The following is an 18692-nucleotide window of genomic DNA, read 5'->3' on the forward strand; positions in this document are numbered from 1 at the left end:
CTGTCAGAAAGAACGACATCGCCCCATTTGTAAGGAAATGGAAAAGCTTAGAAAAAATCATATTAAGTGAAGTAAGCCAGACTTAAAGAAACATAGGCCCAATAGTCTCCCTCATTTGTCATAATCAGTAGAAACCTTGGGCTCTCCTAGCAGAGATTTACAATAGAACAAAATCTAGAGACATTAGGCCAAATAGTATGACACTAAATGTAAGGACCTCCAGGATAAGGAAACAAAAGCCATATAGTGAGTGACTGTTGTCCTTAATGTACTCTGTTATCTCTCATCTCTTTTGCCATCCCTTGATTATCTCATATTGTTACAATATTTCACCTTGTTATCTGATACATTTTAGATGTGCTTAATTGGTTATTTGAAATTGGAAAGGGAAGGGGGGAAATCAAGATGAGCGGGGGGAGGGGGAGGGAAATGGGGACCATGTGATGAGAAAGGTATTAATGTTTGTGAAGTTATACACCTTCTATCTGTTGAATATAATGTAACCCTTCTATTAATGACAATAAAAAAACCTAAATAAAAAAAAAGATCTATTCTGGTGTTACTACCTACAACTCTTTTGCTACAGTGAAACTAATGATATTTTCTTTTATTTGCCATAAGCAAAACAAATTATTTTAGGATAAAATGATATATATGCATGGAATAACTCAAGTCAGCCTGGTAAATCACTTTATATGATGCAATTGAGAAGTGAAGACTTCTCATCAAGTATCTTATCAGTATAATTTGGGAAATAAAAACACCAATAAAATATATCTTATACAATGATTTTTAAAGACAGTTTTAGGCCTCCGGGATGACACAGAAGAACTTAATAATATTTATGGTGCCTCTGAGAGGTTCAGTTAGTATCATTCATCATTTGGCTTTGAGGATTCACAAGAGCCTATACTAGAATGTGTTCTGAATGGAGGGCTTAGAAATCAAAGTGGAAACTGTAAAAATGAAAGTTAGTCATATTATAGCTACTAATCAGTTACCATGAATGTTTATAGAGGCTGCCATACTGGAGCCTTCAAAAAGAGTCCAGATAAATGGTATTTCCCAGATGTTGGCATTTCCCTGCACATAAAGCTCTGTTAAGATCACTGATGGAATTCCTTCTCCCACTTTACTCAGATGGTAACAGCCACCACGATCGGCTGAAATGTTCTGGTGATGAAACTTACAGAAAGATGAAATTATTCAGTGAATTATCTGCTATTTCTCATGAATGCCGTTCATACCACTGCCCAAGTCTAACTACCCCCGGGGCATCTCAGCATGCCACACATATCCCAGGGTGGTTCCTTCACCCTGCACTCTGGCACCTCATTGCAGAAGGAGAGCCAGAAGCCACTGGGTTACAGCTAAATGTTCCTGCCTGGTCTTTCACTGCCATATTCCTAAGCTTTGTTTGTGTTTTTGATACCAGTATTTGGGCTTGAACTCAGGCCCTCAGTGTTGTCCTTTTAGATTCTTCAATCAACGTTAGTACTCTATGGTTCAAACCATAGCTCTGCATCTGACTATACAATTACTTGTTAATGTAATACTACATACGGAAAGGATCTTGAACTCTGTAGTATAATCTTTTCAACAAGGATTTGTTACATTAAGAAGACAATGAACACAATAAGGTATATTTTTGTAAGAATAAAATTGATATTGTTAAAATTCGTGATAGAATTAGAAGCTGCAATGACGTTTAGCACAGTTTTGCACCCTTAAGGCCCCAAACACATCTTACTTCCGAAAGTGTTATGTGTTATGGTGCAAGTACAAAATAAGTATCCACTGCTGCTTCCAATTTCACAACCTGTAGAAATTGCAGACTTCAATAAGGACTTCTTCTAAAATGTTCTGTTTTAGATATTTTTCACTCTTGTTATGCAGAAATGGACCTTCAACTCTAACTTTTTCAAATATATCTGTTAAGGACAACACACACACAGAGAGACAGAGACAGAGAGAGAGAATCTTGATGCAACAAATAAAGAATTACAGAATATACAAAAGGCTCCAAACAATGAGTACACACACACAAAGCTGTTAGAAGTTCTCTGAAGAATGGCTAAGAGATTCATAAAGAAATACATGGCCAACATTGTCAGTCATAAAGGAAATGATCATCAAACCTGTCCATGAGGTCATCATCGAGAAAACAACTAACGCTGCTGAGCATGAGAGAGAAGAGAAACGCTGGTGCACGGCTGGAGGGGCTGGGCAGTCATCACTGTGGAAACCTCTCTGGAGGCTGAGAGCAGAGGCAGCGACCTCACCACCCTGCCATCGCAGCAAAAGGAGAGGAAGTAGACACACAAGCCTGATGTCACTGTTCACCAGTCATGCTGCACAGAGCTAAGGTGACAATGACGATGACAAACCAGGATGGCCATGACGACTCAAATATCACATCAACAAAAGTAATCGTAATGGGACAGGGATGTAGAAGGGGGCTGGCTGCCTTGAGGGGATCAGTGGAAAGGGAAAGGGGTAAGGAACCAAAGAACGTTGTCAGTGCGTGCGTGTGTGCGTGCGTGTGTGCGTGTGTGCGTGCGTGCGTGTGTGTGTGTGTGTGTGTGTGTGTGTGTGTGTGTGTGTGAAACCTATCACTTGTGGTTTGGAACAAGGGGAAGAAAATAAAGGGGAACAGGAAGATGGGAGCGGTGATGAGTTTGTTCAAAGCGCACTGTGTGCATGCACTGAAACCGCAAAATGGAATCCTTCATGTTACCAATGTATACTAATTCAGAAACAAAAGAAAACAGAAAATACGGACACAGAAGAGGGGAAACATAATGCTGAGAAATGAGAGAATGCAAAAGGAGAAAGAACTCTGGCTGATTTGCTTTGTCTATGGTGGTCTGAAATCTGATATCCAGTCTTATTACCATTGTCATTTGAATCATTTAAAAGCAATTCATGCCATGTTTGCTGGTAGCTCACTCCTGCAATCTTAGCTAATCAGGAGGCTCAAATCCAAGGATCATGGTTCAAAGTTAGTCTGGACAGGAAAGGCTGGGAGATTTTCATGTCCAGTTAACCAGCAAAAAGCCTTAAGTAGATCTATGGCTTAAGTGGTAGAATTCTACTTTGCACTGGAATGCTAAGAGACAGTACTCAAGGTCCTGAGTTCAAGACCCAGTAGAGGCACACACACAAAAATAAATACATACATATAAACATATACACATACATATAAAATTCAACAATCCATTCTGGATAGTCATAGCCAATAAAATTCATTCCTCGACTTGTTTCACAACTTTAGCTGGTTTTCCCAGGAAGAATCAGTATCCATAACACATAAGATGTGGAATTTGAGGCTCCATTAACAAGAAATGCAATTTATCAAGAAAGGTTAAACTAGCTCATTTGCCTTGTTTTAATCAGAATCAAGTATGTGTGACAAGCTGGGGCCAATCACTGCCACACAGGGGGGTTGATGAAATACATTTGTTCCCACCTCAGGCTGCTTTCCTGTTAGGTACAAAACTCTCAGGGACACTGTGTATACACTGGGTGTACTTTTCGTAAAGCAGGGAATTAACGCTTAACATTTCTTCAAGGCTGAGGAAAACAGATGCAAACAGTCCCTGCACTTGCTTCAAGAGCTGTCTGCTCTAAAGGCACTTCCCTTTGTCAATCCAAAGCGCTGTTTTCAGAAGATTCGGCCAGGAAGCTGCTGGAGATGGATGGAAGCAACCAGCAAGACTGTCCCAAGAAAAGTACCCTGAAGCTACTACACACACAGACATGCTATTACTATTAAAAGTTAAGAAAAGAAAAAAAAACCACTGTTCACTTGAGCCTGTAATCCTAGCTACTCAAAAAGCAGAGATATGAGGATACATGTTCAAAGCCATTCTGGCCTTTAAAATCTGTGATGCTCCTTCTTTTGAGCTCATGGCCTGAGCACTGTCCTTGGCATTTTCTTGGCTAGCACTATGTACCTTGAGCCATAGCACCACTTCTGGCTTTTTTCCCCTGTGTATGTGGTACTGAGGAATCGAACCCAGGGCCTTTATACATGCTAGGTAAGCACTCCCCCACGAGGCCACACTCCTGGACCCACTGTGAGACTCTTATCCCCAATTATTCACAGAGAAGGTGAAAGTGGAACTCTGGTTTAAGTGGTAAAGTATTAACTTTGAATAAAAAAAGCCAAGAGAGAGCTCAAAGCACTGAGTTCAAGCCCTAGTATTTGTGTAGGCACACACGTGCATGCAAAAGAAAGGTTAGGAGAAAGATAAAATAATATTATCATTGATTTTTTCATATATTTTTATTGTAATTAATAGAAGGTTACATGATATTTGCCAGAGAGATGGTGCATTAATTCCCATACATTGATACCCTTTCACATGTCTTGGTCCCCATTTCCCTCCCCCTCACCCCCAACCCTCATCTTGTTTTCCCCGTTCCCTATCCAATTTCAAATAACCAAATACAAATATATCTGATATATCAGATAATAAAGTGAGATACTGTAACAATATGAGATAACCAAGGGACAGCAAAAGAGATGAGAGGTAACATAGTACCTTAAGAACAACAATCATTCATTATATGGCTTATGTTTCTATATCCTAAAGATCCTTTCATTTAGTGTCATACTATATGGCCTTTTGTATCAAGGTTTTGCTCTAGTGCAAATCTCAGCTAGGAGAGCCCAAGATTTCTACTGATTATGACAAATGAGGGAAACCATTGAGCCTAAGTTCCTTTGAGTCTGGCTTACTTCACTTAATATGATTTTTTCTAAGACTTTCCATTTCCATTTCCTAACAAATGGGGCGATGCCATTCTTTCTGACAGCAGCATAGAATTCCATTGTGTACAAATACCACAACTTGTTGATCCACTCATCAACTGAGGGACATCTAGGTTGGTTCCATATCTTTGCTATGGTGAATAGTGCTGCAATGAACATTGTTGTGCTGGTGGATTTAGTATGTCCTTGTTTCTGGGTGGTTGGGTAAATGCCAAGTAGTGGAATTGCTGGGTCATAGGGGAGTTCTATGTTTAGTCATTTGAGGAACTGCCATACTGCTTTTCATAGTGGTTGAATGAGTTTGCACTCCCACCAACAGTGTAGTAGTGATCCCTCCTGGCCACATCCCCTCCAGCATCTGTTGTTATTAGTTTTCTTGATCCTGGCCATTCTAACTGGAGTGAGGGGGAATCTTAGAGTTGTTTTGATTTGCATTTCTTTTATGACCAGAGATGTGGAGCATTTCTTCATGTGTCTATAGGCCATTTTTGTTTCTTCTTCAGAGAAGACTCTCTTTAAGTCTTTGGCCCATTTTTAATGGGATGGTTGTTACTTTGGAGATTAGTTTTGGATTGATTCAATTTTTTGAGTTGTTGATATATTTTAGATATGAGGCCTTTGTCCATTGTTTGGTTGGTGAAGATCTTCTCCCACTCTGTAGGCTTCCTAATTAGTTTACTAGCTATGTCCTTTGCCATACAAAAGCTCTGCAGTTTAATGCAGTCCCACTTATCCAGCCTTTCTCTGATTTGTTGTGATTCTTGGTCCTTATTAAGAAAGTTTCGACCTGTGCCAAGGAGGTCTAGTGTAGCTTCTATTCCTTCTTGTAAAATTTTCAGAGTGGCGGCTTTTACCTCCACGTCTTTGATCCATTTGGAGTTAATTCTAGTGCAGGGTGACAAAGAAGGATCCAACTTTAGTTTTCTGCATGTGCTTAACCAGTTCTGCCAGTACCACTTGTTGAAGAGGCTATCTTTCTTCCATTCTACTTTTTTGGCTCCCTTGTCAAAGATTAGGTGGCCATAGGTCTGTGGTTTAATATCTGGGTCTTCAGTTCTATTCCATTGGTCTTCAGGCCTCTTCTTGTGCCAGTACCAAGCTGTTTTGATAATTATAGCTCTGTAATAGAGTCTAAAGTTTGGTATTGAAATTCCTCCTGCGCTGTTCTTTCTGCTAAGAAGTGTTTTTGCTATACGGGATCTTTTATTATTCCATCTAATATTATCATTGTCTTAAAAACACAGGTGTAGTATTGCTTTTACAACTGGTCAAAAGTGGGAATTCAGTATAATGCTTATAAAATCTAAGAATTTATACTGCCTACTGAGGGATATTTTGTTGCTTGTTGTTCACTTGATTGAGTTGGTTTTGTGGGTGGGGATAGAACCAGGGCTTTTGACCTTCTAGGAGAACAGTTCTGCTGAGCAGGTCCTTCAAGTGCTTAGTCCTTGTTTCCAATTTCCAATATCCAATATCCTCATCTATAAACTAGGAGGAAACTTTTTCAAAAGAACTTGTCATTATGAATGCCAGAAATAAATATCATTCCAATTCTTACTATAAAATGCACTACTGTCATTTGACATACACAACATGATGTAATTACCTTTGCATTAAACAGGACTAGAAAGTAGTTATGGTGAAATATTTTACTGATCCTTATAAATAGTCATAAAACTGTTTGCTCATTTTATTTTGCTTCTAACATCCAAACAGATCTAACTAAGCTTATTTGAGTAAGCCAATGTGTACAGTACACAATAGTAGATTGCTTCAGGAAAACAAAAGGAACTATTATTGAGTAGTGGAAAGTAATGGTCTTTTTGATTAATATAACCAAAGGCTCAAGGAAGACAGATAAAACCAATATTGTATAATTAAATATAACATTTAATCAGCTCTTTGATATAATATATGAATGCAAACAGTTCCAGGCATACACAGAACTATGGGCTACTCTCGCATTCTGTCATGAAAATAAAATGAAAAAAGGAAGGATGGAAGGCAGGAAGGAAGGAAGGAAGAAAGGAGAAATACAGGGAGAGAAAGAAAGAAAAAAGGAAGGAAGAAAAGAAGAAAAGAAAAAACATGAAAATTATAAAATTAAAAAGTGTAGGAGTCACAGGTAGATACAAAAGGTTCAAGAAATGGTAACCAGAGGGACTGTTCAGGAAAACCACAACACGGAAAGCTGATTGTTTAAAACACATTCCATGTAAGTCAATATGGCCCTGTGTTCTTCATAGCAGATGCAGGGGAGCCGTGACAAATGGTCCCTATCTCCATAGCAACTGCCACACTGCAAGGATGACAAGTGCAGCAGAGCCTCAGAGACAATGCGATGGAGGTGGTCAATGCTTGGGTGGAAGCCTGCAGGAAGAGCAGTCCATCTGCTTACATCTGCATTGCAAATAGTTTCTTTTGCACACAAATATTCTGCATGTGTGTGTATAAATAAGTTATCTGTAAGATGTAAGACATGTTTTCATAAATGTGAATATTGCATAAACACTGGATTGAATGATGACTGTGATGGCACATCCTTCACTTTAAAGTGATGTGATCATTCAAAAGCTCCTAGCTCTGTGTGCAGGCACATACATGCATACACATACATGCATACACATACATGCGCACACATACATGCACACCCATACATGCACACACATACATGCATGCACATACATGCACGCACATACATGCATACACATACATGCACACACATACATGCATACACATACATGCACACACATACATGCATGCACATACATGCATACACATACATGCATACACACACTTCACACACACACCAGTGCTAGAGCTTGAACCCAGGGTTTCACCATCTCACTTGGCTTTTTCACTCAAAGCTAATGCTTTACTTGAGACTTGAGCCACACGTCCTATCTGCCATTTTGCTTGTTTATTGGAGGTAAGCATCTCTCAGATTTGTTTGTCTGGGTTGGCTTCGAATCATAGACCTCCGATCTCAGGTGGCTGAATAGCTAGGGTTGCAGGCATGCCCCCAGCACCCAATTCTCTTAGTAATTTTTAAGTACACAATATGGTTGCACTTGGCCCTGCCATGGAGTAGAATAGCAGAATTTATCTCTTTTTATTTTTGAACCATGACTGTAGATCTCAATTACAATGCTCCTCCAATATCTTTCCTTCTTCTGTATTTAAGAGAAGATTCAGATTTAGACAATCCAAGGCAAGGAGAAGCAAGTACACTTGAATGACTGAGAAAAGTGAGTGAGAACTGAATCTCTTGTGACCAGATCCCAGGGTAGAGGGGACAGTGGCAAAGAGAACAAGCGGAGGAGGAGGGGACGACACAAACCAGACCTGTCACACAGACACCCGGACTCTCATACTGATAGCTAAGGCAGCGATGGAAGGCTGTCAGCAAGCTCTGGCATTTAGCAAGAAGTGTCTGCATGTCTTCGAGGAAATGGAGTGGACAAGTTTATGACTAAACAACTCAAAATCCACAGTCATCAGGAAAGGATTGAAAAACTTCAGAAAAGGATGCAGTCAATCCTGGAGTTATCATTTTTAGGTTGGCGATGCTTAAGTCAAGCCATCTAAGCTCTTAGATATTTTGAAATAATTAATAAATGTCAAAATTGGGTTTTATTTGTTTTTCTTTTTTTTTTGACTGGTTCCACCTTTGCAGAAAATTTCCAAGGACAGTTCAGAGAGGCCTCATGAGCTCTGCTCCCAGCCTTCCCTCCCGAACGCTTTTAAAGACAAGAAATCAAGAGGGAGGCTCGCCCGGCTCCTGCCTGTGTTCTAGCTACTCAGGAGGCAGAGATTTGGGGATCCTGGTTCAAGGCTAGTGTGGGCAGGAAAGTCCATGAGACTCATTTCCAAGTATCTATAAAAAAAAAAAACAGAAGTGAGGCTGTGATTCAAGTGATAGAGTGTCAGCCTTGAGTAAAAGAAGCTCCTCAGGGACAGCAACAGAAAGAACGAAAGAACGAAAGAACGAAAGAACGAAAGAAAGAAAGAAAGAAAGAAAGAAAGAAAGAAAGAAAGAAAGGAAGAAAAGAGAGGAAGGAAGAGAGGAAGGAAGAGAGGAAGGAAGAGAGGAAGGAAGGAAGGAAGGAAGGAAGGAAGGAAGGAAGGAAGGAAGGAAGGAAGGAAGGGAGGGAGGGAGGGAGGGAGGGAGGGAGGGAGGGAGGGAGGGAGGGAGGAAAGGAAGGAAGGAAGGGAAGGAAGGGAGGGAGGGAGGGAGGGAGGGAGGAAGGAAGGAAGGAAGGAAGGAAGGAAGGAAGGAAGGAAGGAAGGAAAGGAAGGAAGGAAAGAAGGAAGGAAGGAAGGAAGGAAGGAAGGAAGGAAGGAAGGAAGGAAGGAAGGAAGGAAGGAAGGAAGGAAGGAAAGGAAAGGAAGGAAGGAAGGAAGGAAGGAAGGAAGGAAGGAAGGAAGGAAGGAAAGGAAGGAAAGAAAAAGAAAGAAGAAAAGAAAAGAAAGAAGCCCAGCACCGTGGCTCGGGCCTGTAATCCTAGCTACTCAGGAGGCTGAGATGTAAGAATTGAGGTTCAAAGCCAGCCCGAGCACAAAAGTCCATGAGAAAACACCAGAAGTGTGCTGTGGCTCCAAGGGTAGATAGATTATCCTTCAGCCGAAGAGCTCAGGGGACAGAGCCCAGGCCTAGAGTTCAAGTCCCATGATCCACAAAAAAAAAAGGAAAGGAAAAAGAAAGGAGGAAATGAGGGAGGGAAGAAGGGAGGGAGGGAGGGAGGGAGGGAGGGAGGGAGGGAGGAAGAAACAAAGGAAACAAAGAAAGAGAAGGAATCAAATATGAGCTTTTTATACAAGTCCTTAGCATGTTTCCATAACTGCAGAAATTGAAGTAGTCAGAGGTGAGAGGGGTCAGGTGAGGAGCCAGTGGAGAGAGGACATCTCTAATAAAGGCTGTAACTTTTGTTGTTAAAGCCGTGTTCCACGCAGTATCATGGATACTACTGTAATTCAGATGGACTGGAGTATCTTGAACTCCACATCAGCTGACACATCAAAGCCCTTTGCTTTATGCAACAAAATGAAAATCTCTGAATTGCCTCCAAGTGTGTGTTACCAAACTCTAGAAATATCTCAGAAATTAACACTAAAATCATACTGGTTACATAAACAAGAGAGGTCAAATAATCATGACCCCAGATCCACAAATGTCACCAGCTAATATTACAAAGAATCTGATTATATAAAGCCTCATAAGGTTGTGGCTTTTAAATACGCATTTGGTTTATATTCTAAGTGGTTATTGAAAAGTGAATAATTATAAAAATTAATATAACTGCTTCAGATTTGCTGTAATCAGTAAAGAAACACTTAACCATTAGGAAAGTTCCTGTTCCTATTCCGATTTGTGGGCTTTTTTCCTGTATTAATTAAAAGTTGGTTTTAATCCAAGTATCAAAGAGAAAGAAGAAAAACAAACACTTTAGAAAATTAATAAGGTCATTTAAGTAAGCTTGTGGAAAAGTTTCTTCACATGTTGTTTGGGAAATTTTTCCTAATTTTTTTTGTAAGCACAAATGCATATGATAGCTACAACTTTTTCAAATTTAATCGTATTCCTATTGAAAATAGTTGTGAATACTAAAACAGAATTCACCCAAGGAAAATTTTAAATAGGGCTATATGACAATTCTTAATTATGTTCCAAAATTATATTCAAGGCAACTAGCAAAATATAGGTTTGAAGGAACAGAACAAAACCTGGGCGTGGTGCTTTAGTTCAATTTTTTTTTGAATTCATGCCTGCATCTGTCAGGGGTTTACAGGGGAGCTAAGCATTTCCATCATTGTGCTGAATAAAACACATCTGCCATGGCTCAGTGTGTACACAGCCATCCAATTAGTTGTAGGCCAAAATAAAAAGGCAGAGAAAGGGTATGTCATCACGCTCTGCCCCCAAGGGCAGGGCCCCTGCATTCTCCTGCACGGGCCTCTGGAGTGCTTGACCTCCAGGACTCCGCCATCCCTGTCATCTCTACGGCTCTTACAGTACCAGGCCTTCCCACCATCAACCTCCCACCATACCAAAAAAACTCTGAGGTCTCCACATTCCACAAATCAACTTACCTAATACCCACACTGCAGCTCTAATTCTGTCTCTGCGTGTGTCATCTATATATCCTCTTTCACTTCCCTAGAACTCTAACGTATCTGTTTGTCCTGGACAACATCCATAGCTAAATAAAACAAGGAGGAGAGAAAAAGATGACAGGGCAAGGGAAGCAGAGTCCGAAAGCAGAAAACAGAGATTCAAAGGGACTTGTCATGAGCCTGTGGCTTCTCAGGAGGCTGGATCCAGAGACCCAGACAAAACAAAACAGAAAATCTACTAGATTCTACCTTCAAAGTAGTCAGCCAACAGCTGGGTTGGAAGCATGGCTTAGGTGATAGAATGCTAGCTGAACAATTTTATGAGGCCCTGACTTCAAAACTTAGTACTGAAAAAAGAAAGGAGAGAGAGAGAGTGTGTGGGGACAGAAGGAGGGAGGAAAAGAAGGATCGAGGAAAGGAAGGAGGAAAAAAGAAGGAAGGTAATGAAGAAATAAACATGATCTGAATACTACCTAAACTAAACTGCTGTAGTGTCAAAAATAAATTGTATATGACAACCAGAGAAATGTGAACGCTTACTAGACAGTAACTGGTCATTAGGAATGAGCTAGTTTTGTCACTGTGTCTTTTTATGGCTATGACCTTCAGATATGATAATAGTACCATGAATATTTTGTGCCTATCATTTAGAAACCCATAAATAATACTGCAAACAAAATGATTATGTGATTATTGGGATTTGGAGAAAAATTAATTTGGAGAAGGTGAAGGCTAAGGATGTGAATTAAGCAATATTAATGGAAAATAACACACTTAAAATTGTGGCAAAATCATGGATTCGAAGTATCTCCCTGACCTTTATAAAATTTATTTGAGATTTTTAATAATAAAAGTATTTCAAAAATGTATTCTAGTGGTCTCTTAGAGACTAACTACCTATATCACCATTAGAAAATCAGTTGGCCATTTTTACGTTGTTTGCTGGTTGGTAAAAATGATGGGTGGGGTCCATTTACTTTACAGTCAATGCAACAAATAGTTAATATGCAGCCCACTCTGAATAATGCACTTTTCAATTTCTCAAAGGTCACCATAGTCTCTATTTAAAAAATAGGTTCATCTCTAGTCATTTCAATAACTAATGAATTATTCATTGGCTTGTTTCTTCAGTGGTTTATTCATTGAGTGCCAGTCAACAGTTAGAAATAAAAGATCCAGTAAGATGGACAATCTCTCATAACTTTTTACCAAATTCTGACTTCATTGTCTAAGAGCTTGGAAATACAATTAATGTAGGACATAAAGCTTATAAACTATGAGTGTGTAAATAATACGGAACATATTTTTCCAAGTTGTAGACACCACGTGATTTCGGCCTCCTCCTCCTCCTCTGTAGCACCTCTTTTCCACTTAAAAGGAAGAAATTCTCACCAATGATGTTGGCCACCGAGGGAAGGCTCCCCCTCGTAAAAGCAGAGAGCTGCTCCTTATCCTTAGATTTAGATCCAAGGTGAAGTTTACCAACAGAGATTCTCTTCATCCTCCCCTTTTCTCTCCCCAGGGAAATAGGACATAATACATTAGGAAGGAAATGTCACTGAGAAAGCAAAGCATAGGGCCAGGCTTGTTTTGTCTGCCCACTGTAGCCAGAGTGAGATGGCACACACGGGATATTCTCTTCAGTGATCAGAAACAGGTTAGCCGAGGTGATCATGACCTGGGGGCCTGCACCTCTGCTCATCCGGCAGAGTCCTCAAAGTGAGCTGCCCTCTGCTCATCCAGCTGGCGCACACAAGGAAGCAGGGCTATGGTGCCCTTTTAATTAAGGGATACACAGCGCCATCCAGTAGTACTAAGCAATGCAAATAAACATCCTCTCGTCTTTGCTCTCCTTGGCTCCTCTCTCTCCCTCTCTGATTCAAACCAAATACAGATTTTAACATTTGGAGTTGACATAGCTTTGCTCAAATGTCTGCCCCACATGCTGTACTGAGCCCTGATTCCTCAGGCCTTGTTGAAATGCAAAGCATTCTGTTAGAAAAACCAAGAGACATGACATCATGCTCCATAAAGCAGACTTTCTTTTCCTGTTTTAAGGAGTGCTTCTTTACAATGTCATGCCTTGTGGAGCTAGACAGAAGTAGTTGCTTTATTGAAAGCGCTGGATGGCATTTAGACTTCAAGAACTTGAGGTTCACAGACTGAATCCACAGGGCACCGCTGGTTGACTTCAACTCGCTGTACCTACTTCTTTTTTTTTTTTTGCCAGTCCTGGGCTTGAGCTCAGGGCCTGAGCACTGTCCTTGGATTTTCTCAAGGCTAGAGCTCTACCACTTGAGCCTCAGCACCACTTCCGGCTTTTTTCTATGTATGTGGTATTGAGGAATCGAACCCGGGTCTTCATGCATGCTAGGCAAGCACTTTAACCACTAGGCCAAACTCCCAGCCCCTGTACCTACTTCTTATCAGCAATCTTTTCTGCCTAGGTGTACTGAAGGCTCGTGAATTTATGACTATTTTAATCTGTACCATTTTCTAACTTTAACATGCTCAAAACTTGTCATATTTTTGGCCTAGTGCTAGAGTCTCACGCCTGTAAACCTAGCTGCTAAGATGACTGAGATCTGAAGGTTGAGATTCAAAGCCAGCCCAACCAGCAAAAGCCCTCAGACTCTTCTCAACAATAAACAGATGGAAGTGGAGGTATGGCTCAAGTAGGAGAGATACTAACCTTGATGTGGGGAAAAAACCAAGTGAGACTGCAAAGTCTTGAGTTCAGTACTGACACACACACACACATACACACACACATAATTTCTTAAAGCAACTGTTGCCAGAGTTAAATAATCAACTTCTATTTCATTACAATGCAGAAGGCAAAGAAATGTAAAAGAGTATGTCATGTCCACTTACTTGCATCTTAAATATTTTGGACGTTTTCCACTGTGATTCTGATCACGTGAGCAGTCCCTGACCTTCAGACTCCACCAAATTTTCCTATTATTCTTTTGTGATTAATCTTCTGCCCTGTATCCATTCTTGCTGTACTTTTGGCCTGGGTTTGTGGTTACTTAATGGCTTGCCGTTGCACTTGTGATGCATATTTAATAGTTTCTGGGACGAGCCATTTTTCGATATGTGGAGGACTGAGAAGATGGCACAGGTCGCCTCGGAGCACAGAGCTCTAGCTCAGTCCACTGATCCCACATCACAGAATCTTGATCTGCATGTGCAATGTTCTGCTCCCATCAGAAGGTCTCAGTACCTGTGCATAGCAATCTCAGCTTTCCCCAGCACCTGATTTGGTAAGCCTGGGGACGGCCTGGGACGGGGCCTTTCTACCACGATCCTGGATGGAGCTTCTTTTACTGGCTGACTTCCCACTTCCAGCTCCCCCAGACTGGGCCCAGGTTGGGACTCCAGGGTCCTTATGAGACTGTGTTTCTATCCAACTACCTAAATATGAAATCCTCTCTCTGATCTTAACTATATATGTATATATATATACACACATATATACACATATATACATATATATGTGTGTGTATATATACACATACTTTTGCTAAAAGTCAGAAATTAACAATCATTATTTGACAAGCTATTTCTACAAAATGTGTGTGTGTGTCTTAACCTTCAAGATTAATTTTAGAAAGTGGAGGTGTGGCTCTAGTGATAGAGCTCTAGCATTTAGCTGAAGCACTCAGGGACAGTGCCCAGAGTTCAAGCCTCACAACTGACCAAAAAAAAAATATATATATATAAATCTAAATAAAAAATTATAACCTACTACTCTGGAGAAGTAAAGTTGATAAATGTATTCTATTACTCCTTTTATCAAACACTTTCAGAAAGTTTTAGATGATGAAAGAAAACCAAAGACAAAGTACACTAGAAAGAAGAAAGTTAAACTATTATTAATCTGAAATGTAATGACAGCCTGAGGATACCGAGAGACAGATCGTTTGAAATACATACTGAAATGAATTGAATATTAATTTAAACACTATATATTGCCAGATGCTAGTGCTCATGCCTGTAATCCTACTCAGAACGCTGAACTCAGGATCGCAGTTCAAAGCCAGACCAGGCAGAAAAGACCATGAGACTATTATTTCCAATAAATGACCAGAAAACCAGCAGTGCTGTGGCACAAAGTGTTAGATCACTATCCTTCAGGAAAAAAGGTCAGGGATGTGCCTAGGCCCTGAGTTCAAGCCCCATGACCAACAAAAACAACCACAAAATCACTGTATAGTAAAGCAGAGTCACTGTCAAAAATCACATCACTTCAGGGGCGCCATCTTCCCTAAGAAAATCAGAGATAAGCCCACACACAATTCTATTTTTTTCTTTATCTAGAAGATTTCAACCAATTCCACCTTCTCCAAAATAGCCACATCCCACCAACAAAATAAAATAGCTCATTAACCTAATGCCCTGTCTGGTTTTAATTCCATATACGTCTAAGTATATTTCTTGACATATGAGGACACACTTCTGCTATGTGTCTAGCTGGCCTGTTACCAAGTCCAGCTTCACAGAAGAGCAAGTGATCAGAATGAGAGCAATTTTCCCAACGCAAAACAGCGAGGGACAGAAGTTAGGATGTGGTTTGGGGATTTGTGTAGAGGGCTTTTCCCAGGGTCCTTCTTATTTCTCTAACTCAAAATGATAGAAAAGCTCTTTCCTTTGCAAATAGTGAGTCCTCAGATCCTAGATGCTCAGGAGGCTGAGATCTGAGGCACACTATTTGAAGCCAGCCAAGGCAACGAAGTCCATGAGATTCTTCTCTCCAATTAACCATCTAGAAATAGAAGTATAACTCTAGAAGGAGAAGTGTAGCTCAAGCAGTAGAATGCTAGCCTGATAGAAAATACCAAGCTAGAAGTCAAGGCCCTGAGTTCCAGCTCTAGCCCTGGCCCACACACATGCACAGACACATACATACATACATGTGGCACACAAAAAATATGCTAATAGGACATACAATCATGCTAAAGAGAAACTCACATATTTTGGCCATTCATTTTCATTACACACAGAGAGAGACATAGACAGAGAGACAGAGAGAGAAAGGTTATTGTATCAACAGAAGTCAAACCATTTTGTTTTTTCTTTTTTTATTAACTGAAGATATATTTCATCCTTCAAAGTGCCTCATAATGGATTTCCTCTAAATCTGGAACCCAATACAATCCATTTACTTGTACCAAGTTGAACCATACACACAAATCTCATTTATTTTAGGGCACTTTACAAATTAAACATACTTAGTTATTTCAACCAAAGATCCGCTGGAAGAACCTGTTAGATTTGAACAAAGGCTGTTCTTGGAGCTAAAATGAAGGCCCAAGCTAAGCCATACTTTATAAATATCATGCTAAAAGCTCCAAAACAAGCATAGAGCTCTATAAAGTAAATTTTCTGTGACTCTCTCAGACTTGTGACCCTTCCCCTCAACCCTTGACCTAAAATCACCAGCCATGTTGTGTAACTGGGTCAGGGCACACGTGCTTGGGGCCAGCATATTGAAGAAGGCACATTCAGTTTTGCCTCCCACAGAAGGAGCAAGGCAGTACGTCTAATATCCTGTCCTGAGTCCCCAGCATAACTTTCTGCTGCATCCCACCCTCCAGCCTCAATTGTCCACATGTGACTATCTTCCCCGATGATCAGCAGGCAACAGTCAAATCTCTTGAGCTTATTTTTAATTTAGTATTTGTTTGGGTTTCAGATGTATTATTTGTCTTTGACAAAAGATTGGTCTTCCCGTGAGATCAGCATTATTGCTATGTCTAAAAGTCAGAAATTTGCTCCTTGTGAAGACAGCTTGATTTTCATTAGATGCCAGTGCAGGACAGAGTCCATGCCAAATTTACTATATCACATGAGGTCACACAAGAGGGTCCCTGGAACTCAGCAGGCAAGTGCTAAATCGCTAAATCGCCTTCACAGGACTCTAATATATGCACGGCCAACTCACAAACTGAAGCATAACAGCTGCAAGCCTAGCTTTATCATCTGCAGTCCTTCTTCTGAATTGGTAGCACCCTGCTGGCACATTCAACACATTTCCAATGTCTGGAGTCCCTAAAACATCACATGATTTTTATACACCTGCACTCTCACAGTGAATAAGCCCATCCGTAGAAAGGGAAAATGAAAAAAGAAGAATAAATCAGACCAGAGCATATGCCTTTAATAGAAAGTGGCAAGACCAATTTCCTAATCCTGAGAAAGGGTCTCACAACAATGTGATTAAAATGTTACAGATATTAACTGGATGGGATGGCTCACTGTCTGTAATCCTAGCTACTCAGGAGGCTGAGATCTGAGGATCAAGGTTCAACGCCACCCTGGGCACAAAAGGACCTGAGACTTATTTCCAATTAACCTCTAGAAAATGGGAAATGGGGCTTGGCTCAAGGGTAGGGCGATAGCCTTGAGCTGAAGAGCTCAGGGATATTGCCCATCCCAGGGTAGGGTGGTAGCCTTGAGCTGGAGAGCTCAGGGATAGTGCCCAAGCCCAGAGTTCAAGCCCCATGACCCACAAAAAAAAAGGCTCAGGGACAGTGCCAGGGCCCTTAGTTTAAGTCTCAAGACTGGCATGCACACACACAAGACCCCCTCTGTAGTTTCCTTCCCCAGAATACATGCATGTCACTTCAAGTATGAGGGTGGGAGAGGTAGCGATTAAAGTGTGGGTACAACAGGAATAAGTGACATGCTTAAAGTCAAGCCACAAATTTCTAAAATGAAACAAAAGTGATAAATCGTGCTCCATTTCAGCTCTGAAACCTCTCTGCAGGGACAAAATTCAGGAAACAAGAAGTCCTACAGCTTCAAGAAGAACAAAAGAAATTATATATTCACCAGAGTTCCTACACAAGAGCAGCTTCAGAGCGATGGAAGCATTCAGAGAGGTGAACCATTTCCTACCACGTGCATCATCTTGCTTCTCCAGGGAGGGCAGGAAGGAGAGATCGCATCCAGGTTCACCTAGGGCTTTGATTGCTTTATAGTTCAGGAGGAAACAGTAATGGAGTGTTCCGTTGTAGAGTGAGACTTCTTGGGTTGAAATGCCACCTCTGCTCAGAAAAATTATCAAAGCATTTCTAAGCTGCTTCTGTTGACAACCCTACAGATCTTCTCCTACGGTTAAGGGGATTCTGGGTAATAACCTCTCAAGAAACATGGCCTGTAGCAACACCAACAAACACTACTTATAATTATTAATCCATAACCCGCATGCACGTGGATCCAAAAACTTTCCTAATAGGTTCCTCCATAATATTTGATGCCATAGATAGATAGCTTAATGGAAATATAGCAAAGCTGTCAAACTCCGTGTAGTCGGGCTTGTTTCATGCTTCAAGCACTAAATTATATTTGACATTTCATTTAAAAATATCAGAGTAACATCATGTAAGCCAAACCCCCACAACTACTTTAGAGAGAGGCAGTTCTGTAGAGGAGATCAAATCTCATTATTACTTAGAAAATGGTTACATGTAAAATACATTTAATGGGGAAGGGAACTAAGTTTTTTCTTGCTTCATCCAACATTTCTGTGAGCCATTTACATGTCACTTTCTTGAATCATCTACCTATAGCTGACCGAAACACAATGTGGCCATCCTACATTGTGGAATTATTTACATTTTACCAACCGTGGGGAATGTGTTTTGGAATATTGATTAGAACTTACAGGAGTTGGACTCAGAAAAATATCTGATCCAAATCCCTACTTGAGAAGATGAGGAGACACAGGTCATAGGTTACAAAACCTCAGTTATAATATACCAACAGGTGCTATATATGAATGTGAACGTATTAT

Source organism: Megascapheus bottae, chromosome 10, assembly GCF_031878675.1.
Source record: "Megascapheus bottae isolate mThoBot1 chromosome 10, mThoBot2.hap1, whole genome shotgun sequence".
In the NCBI taxonomy this organism is placed as follows: Eukaryota; Metazoa; Chordata; class Mammalia; order Rodentia; family Geomyidae; genus Megascapheus; species Megascapheus bottae.